Source organism: Mesoplodon bidens (genome assembly GCF_964165515.1).
Source record: "Mesoplodon bidens genome assembly, chromosome: 3".
Lineage (NCBI taxonomy): Eukaryota > Metazoa > Chordata > Mammalia > Artiodactyla > Ziphiidae > Mesoplodon > Mesoplodon bidens.
The window spans coordinates 59,621,045-59,637,254 of NC_138178.1; positions in this window are offsets into that span (position 1 = coordinate 59,621,045).

The following is a 16,210-nucleotide window of genomic DNA, read 5'->3' on the forward strand; positions in this document are numbered from 1 at the left end:
GTTTAATGGAATGAAAATTAAAAGAGCGCTTGTGTGAAGTGTCAGGCTCATAATAGGCCTCAAAAAGTTGTGCTTCTCATATTCCCCAGGCGTCCTCATTCCAGAGCCAGGGTGGCACTGCTATTATCCACAGGTGTGTGTGTCGCTACGCCACCCTGGGCAGGACGGGCCAGGCTTCAGGGCATGACCAAGCCCTTGATGACCCACAGCAGCCTACCCGCCCAGTGGTTAGCTCAGGAAAGCCTCAAATTATACAATTTATGAAACCCAATCCAGTTTTCCGACTGGAACGTGTGATTAGAGAGATTACACATTCACTGTTGCAATTATGGTAATGTTGATGTGTGGACAGATAACTGGCAGCCGGGGCTGTTCTGAACCGTCTATTTATAGGTTGAAGATTCTTGCTATCTCAAGGCAGACATATGGGCCATAAAGGCAGGCGACAAAAACAGGAGGGGAGCGCAAACCTCCCTCGAAATGAAAAGACACGAAAGGAAGCGGTAATTAGGGCTGGGACCAGCTTATGTAAATCAGGTAATACTTTCAAAACAGAGATGAGATCTGGTTTTAATAAAGCGCATTGGAACAAATGGTGGAATAATGACTTAATAAATCTAAATACAAATATTTTGTTCCGTCTCCAAAATGAACAGCCCTGGCATCTGCTGAGCCCCGGCCGGGCGAGGGGGTGGTGCCGTAGTGTTACTGTATTCTTTCACTCCCTCAGCAGGCTCGAAGATTTTAATTTTTAGCCTTCTGCTAAATTACATGGGCTGTCAGTCAACTGTGGGAGATATTTTGAGTAGGGAGATTTATACAAACACACAGAGCATACTCGGAAGGCTCAGCACAATATCTTTTACACCGGCCGGGATGTAAATCATAGGTTGTTCAGAGCCCGAATTATAGCTCTTTCGGAAATAGACTGCAGAGAAATTATTCACCCGGAGGAATCCAGTGGCTTTTTTTTTGGTGCCCCTCCTCGACCCTCGTATTAAATAGAGAAGCTCTTTGGTTGTCCTTTATGGTGGCTTTTTCCACCACCACCAACCCCAACTCCGGTATCTAAACCAGAGGTTGCAAACCCATGGCCCACGGGCCAAACTGGATCCACAGGTGTGTGTGTGTTTTGATTGGCTCAAGGATGATGACCCCAAAACAGATCCAGTTTTAAAAATTAGTTGCAAATACTGTTAAATCAAGAGGTTCATCATAAAAGTCATATGTCCAGCTTATCTCAGTAGGTCAGAAAATCTAGCTGGCTGCATTTGGTTTGCCTTCCTGCGTGGTGACGGTCAGCTGGGGCTGAGGCTGCCTTGCTGTCTCTAGACGAGTGTGGCTTCTCCAGGCTTTCACTGTCCCATCCCCGCAGTCCGCACTGCACCCGCTTCAACTTGCCTGGTCTCAAAGGCAATGAATTTTTGACCCTTTGACCCTCTTCAGGGTCCTTAGAGTCTGTGGCTCAGGAAATGTTGTTGAAAATAATGTGGCCATTAAATAAGAAAAATATGGACAATATAATATCTAAAAATATTAGCGTAAAATGAGTGTCATACCAGCACACACATATGTGTGTGTGTGTGTGAGATAGAGACAGAGAGAGAGAGAGGAGAAGAGAGAGATTATCAATGATCCCTACTTGGGAAGGACTGCTCTTTATTTCATTCTGATCTGTTTCATCTGTTCCAATAGATGGTAGTTATTATACTGATGTTCTTAACTTGACAAAATTAGAAGCTGGTAACTTTAGGTCAACCCCCTGTATTGTATGGGTCTGTGAAATCCCAAAGACTAGGTAACCCTTGCCCAAATTACCATGTAACTGTAGAACCTCGGAAGGCATCCATCTATCACCCATACATCCTTATATATATCCATTTGTATGTCCTTCCCTCCATCCATCCTTTCATACATGTTTATCCATCCTACCACACATTTGTTCAATTCTCCATATATACATAAATACATCTGCTTGTCTATCCATCCATCCATCCATCCAACCATCCGTCATCCATCCATCCATCCAACTATCCAATCCACAGAGCCCTCACTTCTGCTAGTCCACACTCCCCAAGTGGATGTGCAGCAAGACCTCCTGTTCTTTGGTCAGGTCTGGCTGACAGAGAGTGCTTGCTGTAAAAATCTGTGTCCTCACGAAAGCACGTGTCTCTGTGATTTCTACCCATTGGTGTATATGATGGCTCTGCAAATATTTGAACCTCACTCTCTTGTCAACTCACTTACAAAACTCTCTCCTCCCTCCCCAAGCTTCGTCCCTCCCCAAAGACCAGCAGTCTTGTCTTCTCCTGGAAAAATTCCCTGGATTCCTTCCATGAATCCTCCTGAAGTAAGTATTGCAGACCTTCTTTTTGGTCAGGCTCCCTGTTTTTCCTCAATATGGTGCTCCACTGTGGGTCCTGAGCAGCTCAGAGTTGGGTGGGGCTCTCGTTCACAGTGGATGCTATTACTGTGGCCTCATTTGGGGTCTGATGGCCTCATCTCATGGGTCATATAATGGGTCTCCCAAACCTACAAATTATTTTCACATGTGCCACTAATTCCCCATGTGAACCTCAACAGTGACCATGGATCCAGCTGAAAAAGTGCTTTTTGAGGTTTTCTTTTCCTGCTAGAAAAGATTAAAAGTGTCTTCTTCTGCTAAACATTACTTGCAATCACTCACCAGGGTGAAGTGGTTGACTTTCCTACTTGGAGGAATTTCTGGGGTCTAAGAAGGCTTCCCTCCATCCTCTCTTGTCTGCAAGATGATGCCTGGTATCTCTCCATTGGGGTGTCATTGATTTTGTAAAGCTTTAATCCTGGTTAGAATATTCATGACCCTAGGAATGGAGGAGGGAGGATGTCACACTATGTCACACTGTTCCTGGTCATTTATGCCACATATGGAGAAATTGAGGTTTTTAAGATCAAGGTTCAGTAGGAGGTAAAAGGGAGGCTCCAGTCCTGAGCTGGGGTGGGGAAATGGACAAAATAGAGGGCACAAAGTTAGACTTCACTCTTTTGCCTTAAATGAGCTCCAGCGTGGCTCCCTCAATGTTCAGTAAATCTTATGCCTTTGGGTGCCTACCATACAACCCAATGGTTTCCTGTAGGTTTTGCTTTCCTTATAGTATTCTAAGTTCCGTAGCTTCTCCTGCATTCCTCTCTGTGCCTCACCCAGGCCTGGACACGTAGGTGCTTCTCTCTCCAGTAGTCCCTGTCTGGGTCCAGGTGCTCCATGGAGCTTGTAAAACAGACGTAGCCCTTGTCCTATTAGAGGCTACACTCTGAGATGGGATGACCTTTGGCAGCAATGGTGCGAAGGCCTTTTGTGCAATGGGAGAGGCAAGTGGGAGTCGGCAGAAGGGCCAGGGTGTATGTGCCTGGGCCACAAACACTGAAAGGTTGGTAGAGGAGCCAAGATGTCACTGGACAGGGGCTGTTCCAGGCACAGGCATGGCTATGACTTGTGAGCTGAATGAAATTCAGTGATGGGAGTGAGGGAGATGGTCAGACAGACAAGGGAGATGGGAGGGAGGGCTTTGTGGTGGCAGCAGTGGGATAAGTCTTCACGAAAAAGCAGGTTTACAAAAACAACAACACTAATGGCTCTCATATTTCCAGCACTTCCTACATGTCAGATGCTGAACTGACTGCTTAATACAAGTAATCTAATTTCAGCCTTCCCACAGCCACTTAGGAGTGACAGAACAAAACTTATTTATTTCCTTGGGAATATTCACAGCCCCCACTGACCCCACCTGCTCCTGATGAAGAGAACTCTGTCTGTGCTGAGATTTCTTCCTCCAGTCCTCTCCTAAAAAGGATGGATTCTTATGGGAAGGAAGAAGGGGGTGGTCAAGAGGAGGGAAAAAACCCTGTGTAGCTGAGGCTGGTGGGAGTATTTCACGGTTGTGCTCTGTAAGATGCTCCAGAGCAACTAGGGAGATGACAAGAGGATTGAGGAGTGGAAGTGGGGTGGGGACTTGAAAAAATATTATTGTGACCTATTTGAGAGTTTCTAGTGCAAATGGAATTCCTTGTAAATTATTATTATTATTATTATTATTATTATTATTATTATTATTATTTTGTGGTACGTGGGCCTCTCACTGTTGTGGCCTCTCCCGTTGCGGAGCACAGGCTCCGGACGCGCAGGCTCAGCGGCCATGGCTCACGGGCCCAGCCGCTCCGCGGCATGTGGGATCTTCCCAGACCGGGGCACGAACCCGCGTTCTCTGCATCGGCAGGCGGACTCTCAACCACTGCGCCACCAGGGAAGCCCGTAAATTATTTTTGACTGCTAAATAGGACTGGACCACATGGGCCTTTGGATTTATAAAGTTTGTATGGGGATTATTTTCCTTTGCAGATGAAGTGAATAGAGCTAAGAACAGTTAAATAATTTGCTTGAAGCCACGCTGCCAGAAGTGGTTGGTATCAAGGTTTGTTGCCTGCCTCTGATGACATTCTTGTTTGCCATGCTGTGTATTCCCTGGGCCTGACTCATAGACATTTAGAAGTGGAAGGGACAAGGGACCATCTCAGTCAGTTGTTTGGTTGGTATAGAAACTGAGGACCAGAGAAGGGGGGCAGTGGCCCAAAGAGAAACATGGAGGAGTCAACAGATGGGAACCTCAGCTTCCCACCTCCAACAAGCCTTATCCTCTCTCTTTACTGAATGCTCACTGTGAGGTAGACTGTGCTTAGAGCTTTACGACTGACATCGTTTTAATCCCTAACAATCCCCAGAAGCAAGCATTATTATCCCCATTTTACAGAGGAAGAAACAGAGTGACTTTCTGGTATTCATACACTTTAGAAAGAGTGAGACTGGAATTTGAAACCAGGCCTGTTTGATTTAAACTCATGCCCTCAGCAGCTCTTTCCTCACAACTTGGTTTCATGCTTAGGTTACTAAGATACTAGAATGCTTTGGTTCTCTAATTTTGACTTCTTAAACAAAATCATATTCTATTTATAGTTGGGTCAAACATCTAGGTACAAGAGAAGCATTTTTCATGCAAAATTTGACAGTGTTTACAATTGATGTTGGAGAGGAAAGATGGGGGGGAGGTTCGGCTGTAGACACGACAGGGAATCACCTGTTGGGTGAGGTTTCTGAACCAACGGTGCAGAACTGAACAGAGAGAGGCCTCTGGGGGTTTATTTGTTCCTTCTTCTCCCACTGGAATGAAGCTGACAAAAATACTCCACCTCTGAGCTGGGGTTATTTACAGCTGCTTTACTCTGGGGACACTGGACACCAATCCTCACCCACGTGTGTGCACATTGTACACACACACACACACATTTTATTTATTAAACGGTAAGTATTATGTGCAAAATACCCCATAGGCCTGTACCTATCACACATAAACAATTCATTGCCTCATCTCTGGAAGATGTTACAATCCAGCAGAACAGATGGGATGAGCTCACCAGGAACTTCAAGGTAATGTGCAAACAGCATGTGCCTCCAGAGAGGGATAGATGGGTGGGGGTGGGGAGGGAGGGCTCAGAGGACCAAGTCATCTGGTCTGGCTTAGAAATCTGGAGAGCTTCCCGGAGGAGGTGAGGTTTCAGCAGGACTTTAGAAGAATGGGAATTTCTTGCCCGTCAGAGATGCAAGGGAGTGATTCTATGTTTATGTGTATATTTCTTCCTACAAAATATTCCCTTTTCTATCTTCTAGTTAAAAACCCATCAACCAAATTCCTTCAAGTGCTTTTGTTATCCTAAGTTCTCCGATTTTTTTCCCCCTCTGCCTAACTTTATTGTTGATTCCTTGTGAAATAAATCATAATTGCCTACTGTCACAACATGAGAACCACTTGACAGGCCTCTATCCTGAGATACTGTCACCGCCCGTCAGCCAGCTGGCTCTGGGGTTGGGAGAGGGGAGGGAAAGAGCCCAGCAGCCAGACTCAGGGTCCCAAGGCCCCAGATCATCTCCCATAATCAGGCAGGAGTGTCCCTTTCCACACGTGCCCAGCAGCAGAAGATACATGTGCTACAATGGGGGCATTTAAGAACTCCCACTCCTTAAAAAAAAGATATTTGAGCAGCCCCAATTTTCATCCTCCTTCTGGCCAATTGGCAGTTTGTAAGTCACCACCACCAGATGACAAATTGTTACAGGGAATGATCAATATATTTTTCAGTGGAGCTGGCATTTAGGAAAAACAGACTGACATACAAAGAGACAGTCTTGGAAGCATTAATGCTCAGAGGCTACCAATTAATCAATAAGTAAATATTTCTTGAGTGCTTATATGGATAAAAGGCAGCATAGTGCAGCGATTAACAGGGCCAGCTATGGAGTCAGATGGATCTGGGTTTGAATCTTTGATCCACTACTGGCAAGATGTGATATTGGTCAGGTTCCTTAACCCCGGTTTCCTTGTCTGTAACATGTGGGCTGGCGGCCAGGATTAAACAAGACAATACGCTTAACACTTAACATGCTTCTGACAGTTCCTAGTATGTGATGTGTGCTCAGGAAATGCTGTTGCTGAGATTGATGTCATTGTACCTAGGCTCCGAGAGGAGTTTAAGAGATGACAAGGTTCCTGGTTTGCAAAAGTCTAAAACAGAGCTGAAGAGACCAAACACCAGCATCACAGAAAATGGGCAAAAGCTTCAGGCTGGAGGTGGCTGATTCTGATTGTGGGAGCAACAGAAGGTTTGAAAGCAATTGCTCATTCCATGTGGCTGGATTGATCAGGGAAGATTCCAGAGAAAATGGAGACTCACCAAATGGACCTTAAAAAAAAAAACATCATCTGAGCATCTGCTACAGGTTGGATGCTTCCAGGATACCTTCAAGGGAGGTGTGTTTTACCTCCATATTACCCACAAGGGATCTGAGACTTAGAAAAGTCAAGCCAGATAGTTAAAAAAATAGTGGAGTGCTGGTCAGCAAGTTTATGGGGTTTGCAGGATACATGTGGCTATGTGTGCAGTGTGGGGTTACAAGGCGCACTGGAAGCCAGAGGGCAAAGGAGCACCCATGATACAGTCAAAGGCCAGCTTAGGACGATGCTAAGGAAGCTTGAGCCCTGAGGGCTCTCACTTGCGTGGGCCCCTTCCCAGGTCACATGTTTATAACTTTGTGTCATTTTTCTTGAACAAGACTTCCCAGTTGTTTAAGCTTTAGTCCCCACAAAATCTGGATCTGTCTCTGCATAACCATCAGCCTTGTGGGACTCAAAGCAAGGTGGAGAGGTCTGAGTGGTCAATGGAGAATTTCCAGTACAGGCATTCATTGAAAAAACTGAGTCATAGCTTGTTGGTTCTTTGCCTAAAACCATCTATTCATTACTCAGCAAAGGCCAAGGACCTTACTGTTCCTACCAAGCCCTACACGGGATGTCCGTACTGCCCCAGCCTCCACTTCCTCCTGCTCAGATGGCCCCAGCTGCAGCGGCCTCCTTGCTGGTCCCTGAGTGACCTGGACACACTCCTTGGCCCTTGCCCTCTGCGGGCCTGGAACTCTCATCCCCGGCGGTGCCCATGGCTCCTTCAAGTCCTGGTTCCAGTGTCATCTCCCCAGGTGCGCTTCCCTGACCTTTGTATTTCAATTGTCCTTTGCTTGCTTTATTTTTCTCCAGAGCACTCATGATCTTCTAACTATTCTCTAGTTTACTTATTTACTTGATTTCGTATCTCTCTCCCCTCACTGCAGTGTCACCTCCATGATGGTGGGGATTTGTCCATTTGGCTCACAGCTGCATCCCCGGTGCCTGGAAAAATACCTGGCACATGGGTAGAGGAACTAGTAGGTGCTCAATAAATGCTAGTTGAGGAAATGGCTGGATGAAGGAAGGGCAATCAGACAAAGTTCTGAGTGTGACGAGCAAGGAAGATGCACAGAAGTAGAATTCCAACTCAGGAGGGTCTGTGCTGTTCAAGAGAGCGCTGCAGAGCATGCAGGTGGGGTATCAGGGCTGGAGCCCAGGATTTTCAACACCAAAGCCCAGTTCCTTCTATCGCACCCATGTTTTCCAGACTCCCTCACTTTTCAGGGATAGTATTTCAGGGATAAAGAGCGTGTCCATTTGCTCCAGGCAGAGTGGATCTGCTGGATTTGTTTTACACATAAGTTTTCTGAGAACTGTTTTATTTGAAGAATGAGATCTTGGTTTGAAAAAGATGGAACCTTCTACAACACCTCGCCATTTTTTGAAGACGGCATCTCACGGTGGGGACTTGGCATGAATGAAAGCCCGAGGGTCAGGAGGGGGAGGCAAGTAAAGCTGCCAGGTGTGGAAAGGCCCTGGGAAAACCCAGCGGGATGGGGATGCAGGCTGTGCAAGGACCTCAGGTGCAGAAGAGTTTGGACCAGGTGCAGAAGGCACCAAGGAGTCAGGGCATCTCCAGAAGAGACAGGAGATGAGAGCAGCTGTTGGGAGAATGTGGCTTGGCCTGGATATCCAGGAGGGGCTGGGGCAGAGAGGGCAGGGAGAGGAGCCCAGAGGCAGTGAGGGTTGTGGGGGTGGCCAAGGTGATGGAGAAGAAAGGGCCCCGGTCAACATTTCCCAGGACTCCAGTAAGTGGACTTCAAGCCTGCAGTGCCAGCCTGTGCTGGGACCACATCTTCTGGCATCTGCTGTCCACTTGGCTCTCACCTGGCTTCTCCCAGCTCCTGGGTCTCAAGCCAAACAGAGGTCAGAGTGGGGCTGGGACTTGGGTGAGAGGAGTCAGCACTCACCCCAGCAGAATGTTGAAAGGGCACCCAAAACTCAGTAATCAAGATAAATACAATTTTAATGAAGTATTTTTTTAAAGTCAAAATTAATTCAAAAATTCTGTGATGAAGAGAATATTGAAATTTCAAATACAGACAGGGATTGGAGGCATTCACTTAGTGAATGGATAAAGAAACTGTGGTACATCCAGGCAATGGAATATTATTCAGGGCTAAAACGCGATGGCTCTCAAGCCAGGAAAGGACATGGAGGAACCTTAAATTCATATCACCAAGTGAAAAAGTGAGTCTGAAAAGGCTACGTACTGTATGATTCCAAATATGTGACTTCTAGAAAAGGCAAAACTATGGAGACAGTAAAAAAAATCAGTGGTTGCCGGGGGGTGGGGGGAGAATGAACGGATGAACACGTGGAACACACAGGATTTTTAGGGCAGTGAAACTACTCTTATATGACACTACAATGGTGGATACATGTCATTATTCCTTTGTCAAAACCCATAGAAGGTAAAACATCAAGAGTGAACGGTATGGTAAACTAGGGACTTTAATGCTAAAGTTTCAGTACTGATTCATGAGTTGTAACATACACACCACATTAATGTAAGATTAGGGCTTCCCTGGTGGCACAGTGGTTGAGAGTCTGCCTGCCAATGCAGGGGACACGGGTTCGTGCCCCGGTCCGGGAGGATCCCACATGCCGCGGAGCAGCTGGGCCCGTGAGCCATGGCCGCTGGGCCTGCGCGTCTGGAGCCTGTGCTCCGCGACGGGAGAGGCCACAACAGTGAGAGGCCCGCGTACCGCAAAAAAAAATAAAGATTAATATAATGGGGAAGCTGCAGAGGAAGAAGGGAGTACATGGGAATTCTATACTTTCCACTGAATTTTTCTGTAAATCTGAAACTGTTCTAAAAAATGAAGACTATTAATGGAACAAAATCAAAATCAAAGCAAAAACAATCTAACGAACAAAATATCAAAATTTCAAATACAGACAGGACCTTTAGGCAGGGATTAGGGTGAGGTGAGTGAGGCATCATTTTCAGGGCTGTGCAAGTTCAGGGTCAGATTCTGCACTCTCTGAGCTGGAAAAGTCTTGGAAGTCACCTAGTGCGATCCTTGTATCATTCTGATGGGGGAACCAAGAATCATTCTGTGAGGTTTGGGGGTGGGGCGTGCAGTGCTGGGCCTGGGAACTGTCCCATGCATGCCATGCGGCCGGGAAAAGGAAGGAGGTGGCTGGAGCCTAAAGGATTCCCTGGTCACGTGTGAGCTGACCTTTGGATCTCACCGAGGGCTGGGAGTGTTCTATGAGAAGGCCGTCTTTGCGTCTCTCTAGGATTATCACAACATTAACCAAGAAATGGGATCCGTTCCCATGTAAAGCACATGGGGTGGGTGGTTCCTGACATCTTCCTGGGCTCTGCCCAAGCCAGACGTTCCATGCTCCCGGGAAAAGCACCAAAAATACTGCTTCTTTCCCTCAGACTCCCCGAAATCCCTCTCCCTTCCCTGTGGGGAATGCTCCCACTCTCAGACGGGCCCGGGCGTGCAGAGGACACGCTCCCCCTCTTGAAGCTCACTTAGGGTGCTCTTAGAGCAGCTGCCTCACCTCAGGCGGGCCTCCGGACTTTCCCTGGACTCGTGTGGGTTTCCTTTCCCCTCCCCCGGGGCTGTCCGAGCTGGCCTCCAGTGCCAGGACTCTCTCCACCCTTCACAAGCAGCTGCGGAAGTGGGTGGGACTGGGGGTGGGGGACACCTCCCTAGGTCTGAACTTGACCTCCGAGGGTCAGGAACCCGAGACAGGAGGGCACATGTGGTTGGGGGTACATCAGCCTGCCCCTCGATCAGAGTCCCCGGGAGCTGGTGAAGTTGGGCCTGGGGTTGAGGGCTGCTTCAGCATGACGGTCTGCAAGCATTCAGGCCTTTGCTCCCTCCTCCAAGGTGAAGGTTAGCTTTCGGGGCATCACAGGGGGAGCTCAGCCAATGGCCACAGCTGCTGAGGTGGGGGGGCGGCAGGAGGGCCAGAAAGCTCAGGGACAGTGCTGCAGCTAGACTCCGATAGCATGGTTAGGACAGGAGAAGTCCAATCTGGAGCGGAAGACGCTAAATCTGCAAAGCCGGTGTGGATTCACAGAGATGTCAGAGGAGGGGAGGGCCCAGAGCCAGGGGGAGGGGGAGGGAGTGGATCCGGGGCCTCCCCTTGAGAGAGGATGATGGATGCTCTCTGGCTTTGGAGATAACTGAGCATTCTGGAGGTAAAGAGCCAAATATGAAAATGAGTGTAAAACAAGAGGTGGGAGGGGCGGAGGAAGAAGGGTGTCTGTAAGGCGCTGATGCATGGAGCGGGGTTCTTGCTTGCCCCACCCCGTTTCCCAGCTGTGGGGCGGCAGCTGCTCGGTTCTTGCTGTCTCCCTGAAGCCCCCTCTCTTAGATTTGCTCAAGTCTACCTTCTTGCTGACTCCGGGGGTAAGGGGTGGCCCAGCCCTCGGAGGTGTGATTCCAGCACCGTTTCTGCAACAGCTCCCAGCGTGGGTACCACCACTGCAGTAGCCAGTGAGTGTGATGGCTCAGAATCTGTAGGATGCGTGATTGTCCCCATCGTTAGGACAGAGAAGTAGAGGTGGTGGGGTGTGCTGAGAGGGGGGCTTGAGGTCAGAGAGGTCTGGGTCAAGTGCCAGGTTGCCCCTGTGTGATCTAAGCCCCTGTCCCAACCCTATCTTGGTTTCCGTGAAGGGGTTGAAGCGGATTCTGTTTTACAATATAAAATCCACGGAGAATAATATTACTGAGGACGTCACAAATAGCCAGGCCCTACCACATTGGACCATATCTGGTCCAGCGCTTTCTCCTTTCTCCCTCTCCTTGCAGATGGGGTTGAGGGTCCCTGTGCAAACACCACCCCGCCCCGCCCCTGCCCCAGTTAAAGTCCCCACCTCCCTCCTTGCAGATGGCTATTAGGTTGATGTTGTGTGAACCCCCCTCGGCTCTGACAGCAAAAGATCCTCTAAAGACTGACACCTTTTCAACACCATTTTAGAGGCCCTGGGGGCTCCCGTGGAAAGCCTCCAGCCCAGAAGTTCTTCCATCATTCCTGGGCTTCCCCCTGAGGACGGAGATCGCATCCCCTGGGTCCTGTATCCCCGACCCTGCTCCACTGAGACCTAGTGAGTGCATAGACTGCACCTCATGGCTTGTGGCTGAATGATTCTGGCTGACAACCCATCCTCCCCCCCACTCCCCTGAGCCTGGCCCTGGGCTGGATGCAGAGGGGAAAACAACTAATAAATCAGCCTCAGTGTCATCAGGTAGCAGCTCCTAAATGCCAGCGGCTCCTCTCAGACCTACCTCAGGACTCCCAGGTGACTGATGACAGAGGTGCCACCCTCCAGGTTTATCTCCCCTCCTTCCCAGAGGGGGTGTGGCTTTACTCCCCTAGAGCCCTTGGGTGCCTTAATACAGTGTGTGACTTGTAAAATTCACACAACCAGGGATCTCACACACTTGGAACCTGGCTCTCAATCCAGCTGTGATCTGGGGTGGAAGGGCCCATGGGTGGGGTGGGCTGGGAGGGCATATGGTCTGGGAGAGCCTGAGGGGACCAGAGGCAGGGCAACTGAGAAAGACCCAGGGTTATTGTCAAGAAGAGCCGAGTCCCAGGCAAAGATCTCCAGTACTCCTGGATGCCTCCTTAGGTGGGACATTGATCCATTTTACAGATGGGGAAAGTGAGGTTCAGAGAGGCTGTCCTCTCTGCTCATGGCTTTGCTTAGATAGTAAGTCAAGGACTGGTTTCCCTCCCTAAACCATCTATCTCCCCGGTCACCTTTCTCCCTTCCCATTCCTTGTTCTTGGGTCATGAGGACAGGAGTCGCTGAGGCAGGAAGGCTGGGGTTGGAGGCCCGACTGTGCCAAGTGGCTGTGACACCGAGGGCAATGGCCAAGCCTCCCTTTGTTCTCTGGTCCAAGGGGACAATGACCCTTGTCCTGTCTTGTCCCACCTGGGGTGGTCAAGAGGCTCACGGGAGATGAGGTGTGTCACCCTAGAGGTGCTGTCTAGGCTGGAGGGGATGAGGATTATTGCCACCAGGCTGGCAGGGGGACAGATGCCTGGGCAAGAATGATGTGAGCCCAAAGGGCACAGTGAGCAGAGCAGCCTGGCCAGAGCAATGATGCCTGGGAGCCGTGCTGGACAGCGGCTTCCTGGGTACCACCCAGGGAAGGCCTGTGGGCTGGGACCTGAGCAGGGTCTACATTGCCCAGGTTTCCAGGGATCGGTCAGAAGCCACGATGGGCCACACTGGGAGGACTGGGCTCTCGAAGCCTGGGGTGGCCTGGTCCAGCAGCCGACCTAGACTACCCTTGGAGGGCTGGGAACCTCTGGGCAGGAAACCTCTGGTGAGAGCTGGTTCATGGGGCATCCTTAGAATGTTAGGGGACCTCTTGGGATGACTGACTGCTCTGGCTTGCCTGGGATATAGGACTTTTCGTGCTAAAACTGAGACAGTCCTGGGCAAATTGGAATGGTCAGTTTTTCTAGGAGCACCCTTGTCTGGCCATTGTTTCCTTGGAGAGTGAGCACATGCCAGATTGGGGAGTTGGAGAGTTTGGAAGGGAAATGTACATCCCGGGCTGGCCCCTTCCGGCCCTGGCTTCCAGGCCTGCCTGCCTGTGGGGAGGGGCCTGTGATCTGATCTCTTTAGTTGGGCTGGGGCTGTCTCTGCAGGGGGGTACAGGGGCTGAAGTTTTTTAGGGGTTCATTCAGAAGGAAGTATTAGGAAAAACTGTGGCCACCCCTCTAAGCCACAACCGGCTTTGCCAATTTAGACATATTGGTCTCCATCACTTGTCTCCTGGTCCCTCTCTTATGGATTCCGGACTTGAAAAGGGATGGGTGAGTGTTATTTATTAGCCTCCTTGACCCCCCAAATGAACACTGAGTGGTAGGGGTGTGGAACAAAGCACTAAGGCCTTAAAAAGTGGTTAGTGACTGTGGACAACAGTGACAGAGTCACACTTCAACAGTGACAGAGTCACACTTCAGAGGCACGCAGTGCAGCCTGGGCCAGCCACACAGCAAAGATGTGCAAGTCATTGTTATTGTTCTTACTTTGCGATTAGACCCCATGACTTTTAACTTTATTATTTCCTTCCTTCTGCTGCCTTTAGGTTTTGTTCTTCTTTTTCTAATTCTTTTAGGTGGTAGGTTAGGTTGTTTAGATGCCATGGCTTTTTTTTTTTTTTTTTTGTGCGGTACGCGGGCCTCTCACTGTTGTGGTCTTTCCCATTGCGGAGCACAGGCTCTGGACATGCAGGCTCAGTGGCCATGGCTCATGGGCCCAGCCGCTCCGTGGCATGTGGGATCTTCCCGGACCGGGGCACGAACCCGTGTCCCCTGCATCGGCAGGCGGACTCTCAACCACTGCGCCACCAGGGAAGCCCAGATGCCATGGCTTTTAAAGTTCTGCCACGCCCACTACCCCATGGCCCTCACACAACCCCAGGGAGTAGGTGGGATGGAGTTGCCTGCATTTAGCAGGTGAAGAAACAGGCTCAGAGAGGGTAGAGTAGTGTCTGGAGAGCATGTGCACAATTAATGGTGGCCCTGGGTCTCAGCTTGGGTCTCCTGACTCCTAGGCCATGACACGCTGTACCCTGTCTGGGTTCTCACTGGCTGGGGGATGTCAGGGTGGGGTGTGTCTGTGTGTGTGTGTGTGTGTGTGTGTGTGCATGCATGCGCTGGGAGGAGAAGGGAGACCGGAGGGAGGGAGCTGTTCTTTTTTTGGCGGGGGGCGGGGAGCTGTTCTTTGAATCCACAATTATCATCATATGGAATTCAGAAGAAGCCACACCCTCACTTGGAAGGGGCGTGGCTAACCTCTGAGCTGGCTGGGTACCCGAGGAAGAGGCTGTGTATTGATCTGTGCAAGGAGCAGTCCCTCTCCCCAAGGGAGCCTATGCGGAACAGAAGACTGAGCGTGGCCTTTGGTGTCAGAGGGACCTGGGTTGGAATCCTAGATTCTGTCCCTGAGTAGCTCTGTGACCTTGGGGAAGTGACTCCATCCTGTAGGGCCTGTTTCCTTACCTGTAAACTAGGGATAATCACATCTACCTCCTGGCACTGTTGTGAATATTAAAGTATCCGGCACATAGTAGGTGCTCAACAAAATGGCTCCTTTTCACCTGCTTCCGGTGTTCCCTCATGGGCTGCAACAATCCCTGCTGGTTCTGGGGAGATAACAGGATCCCACCCCTGGATGATGGGAGGAAGGCAGTTCATCACAAGTGCTCACCCTTCCGTTGGGCTTTAATTCTCAGTAGAGTTCCCGTGAATGTTCTGGTCTATCACTTAGCTTAGCCAAGGAGACTTGAGGGAGGGGATATGGAAGCTCTTTGAGTTGGAACCTCAAAAATAAAAGTCGCTATAGCCTATCCCTGGGGCTGGGCTGGGGTGTCCTCAGCAGAAGGATAGTCAGTATCCCTTGGTCCAGAGTCCCTCCTTCCTGCCAGGCTCTGGGTTTATCTGCTGAAGGGATGTAGAGTCTCCCTTCCCACTGCCTGCTCCCTGTACTTGACACACGACCCCTCTGCCCAAAGGAGAGAAGCTTGGATTTTGAAGCAGGGAAGTCCAACTGGAGAAACGATCCATTAGGCAGATGAAAAGCCATTTTTCTTCACTGCCGTTACACTGCCCACCCCAGACAACACACTCACTACAGTTCTATCTCATTCAGCTCACCTAGAGAATAAAATTAGAAATCAAGTCAATTCCCTAGAGTCTTGTTATATCAATCTGACTTACACAAAACAGGCCAGACAGAGTGTGAGGTTTCCATAAAATTAGACTGTGTCCCCAGGGGCTGCCTTGAAGCTACCCAACATTTCAGAAAACTGCCAGGTGCCCTTTTGCATAATTTATCAGTTACATACAATTCAATTCATTGCAGGCAGGAGGCAATGGCTAGGGACAGAAGGGGCACCCTGGAAGTAGCATGTGCTGGGGAGAGGAAATCCCGATTCTAATCTCCTCCCCACTGCTGACTGGATGAATGAGCTAAGACAAGTCCTTCACCCTCATGGGGCCCCACTTTCCCCAAGCATTTAGACGAAGGCAACTAACTGTCCTTTAGGCAATTCTCGAATTGGTTTGAATGCTGAAATTCTACTTTGGTGGTATCTGAACAGTGGGGTGGGTGGAGAAAGATATGTTCAGAGCTTGGGACCTGTTTGGCAGTGTTGGAACATTGAGAGGCCAAGGTTGGCACAAGGGCTGTGGGTGCCCAGATGGCCAGAAGGAGGTCTGCTTCTCAAAATTGCCTAGTGACTTTCTCGCTTGTAACATCGCCCCTTGTTAACTTCACCTCTACTCTATTCCAGTGGATGCTGGCAACACCCTAGGGGAGAAGGTGGGGCTGCTATGAGCAATCCTGCTTCACTGATGGCTGCCCAGGGAGTGGGAGTGATGTTGCCCAGGGCCGCTGAGATCAAGTGTCATGG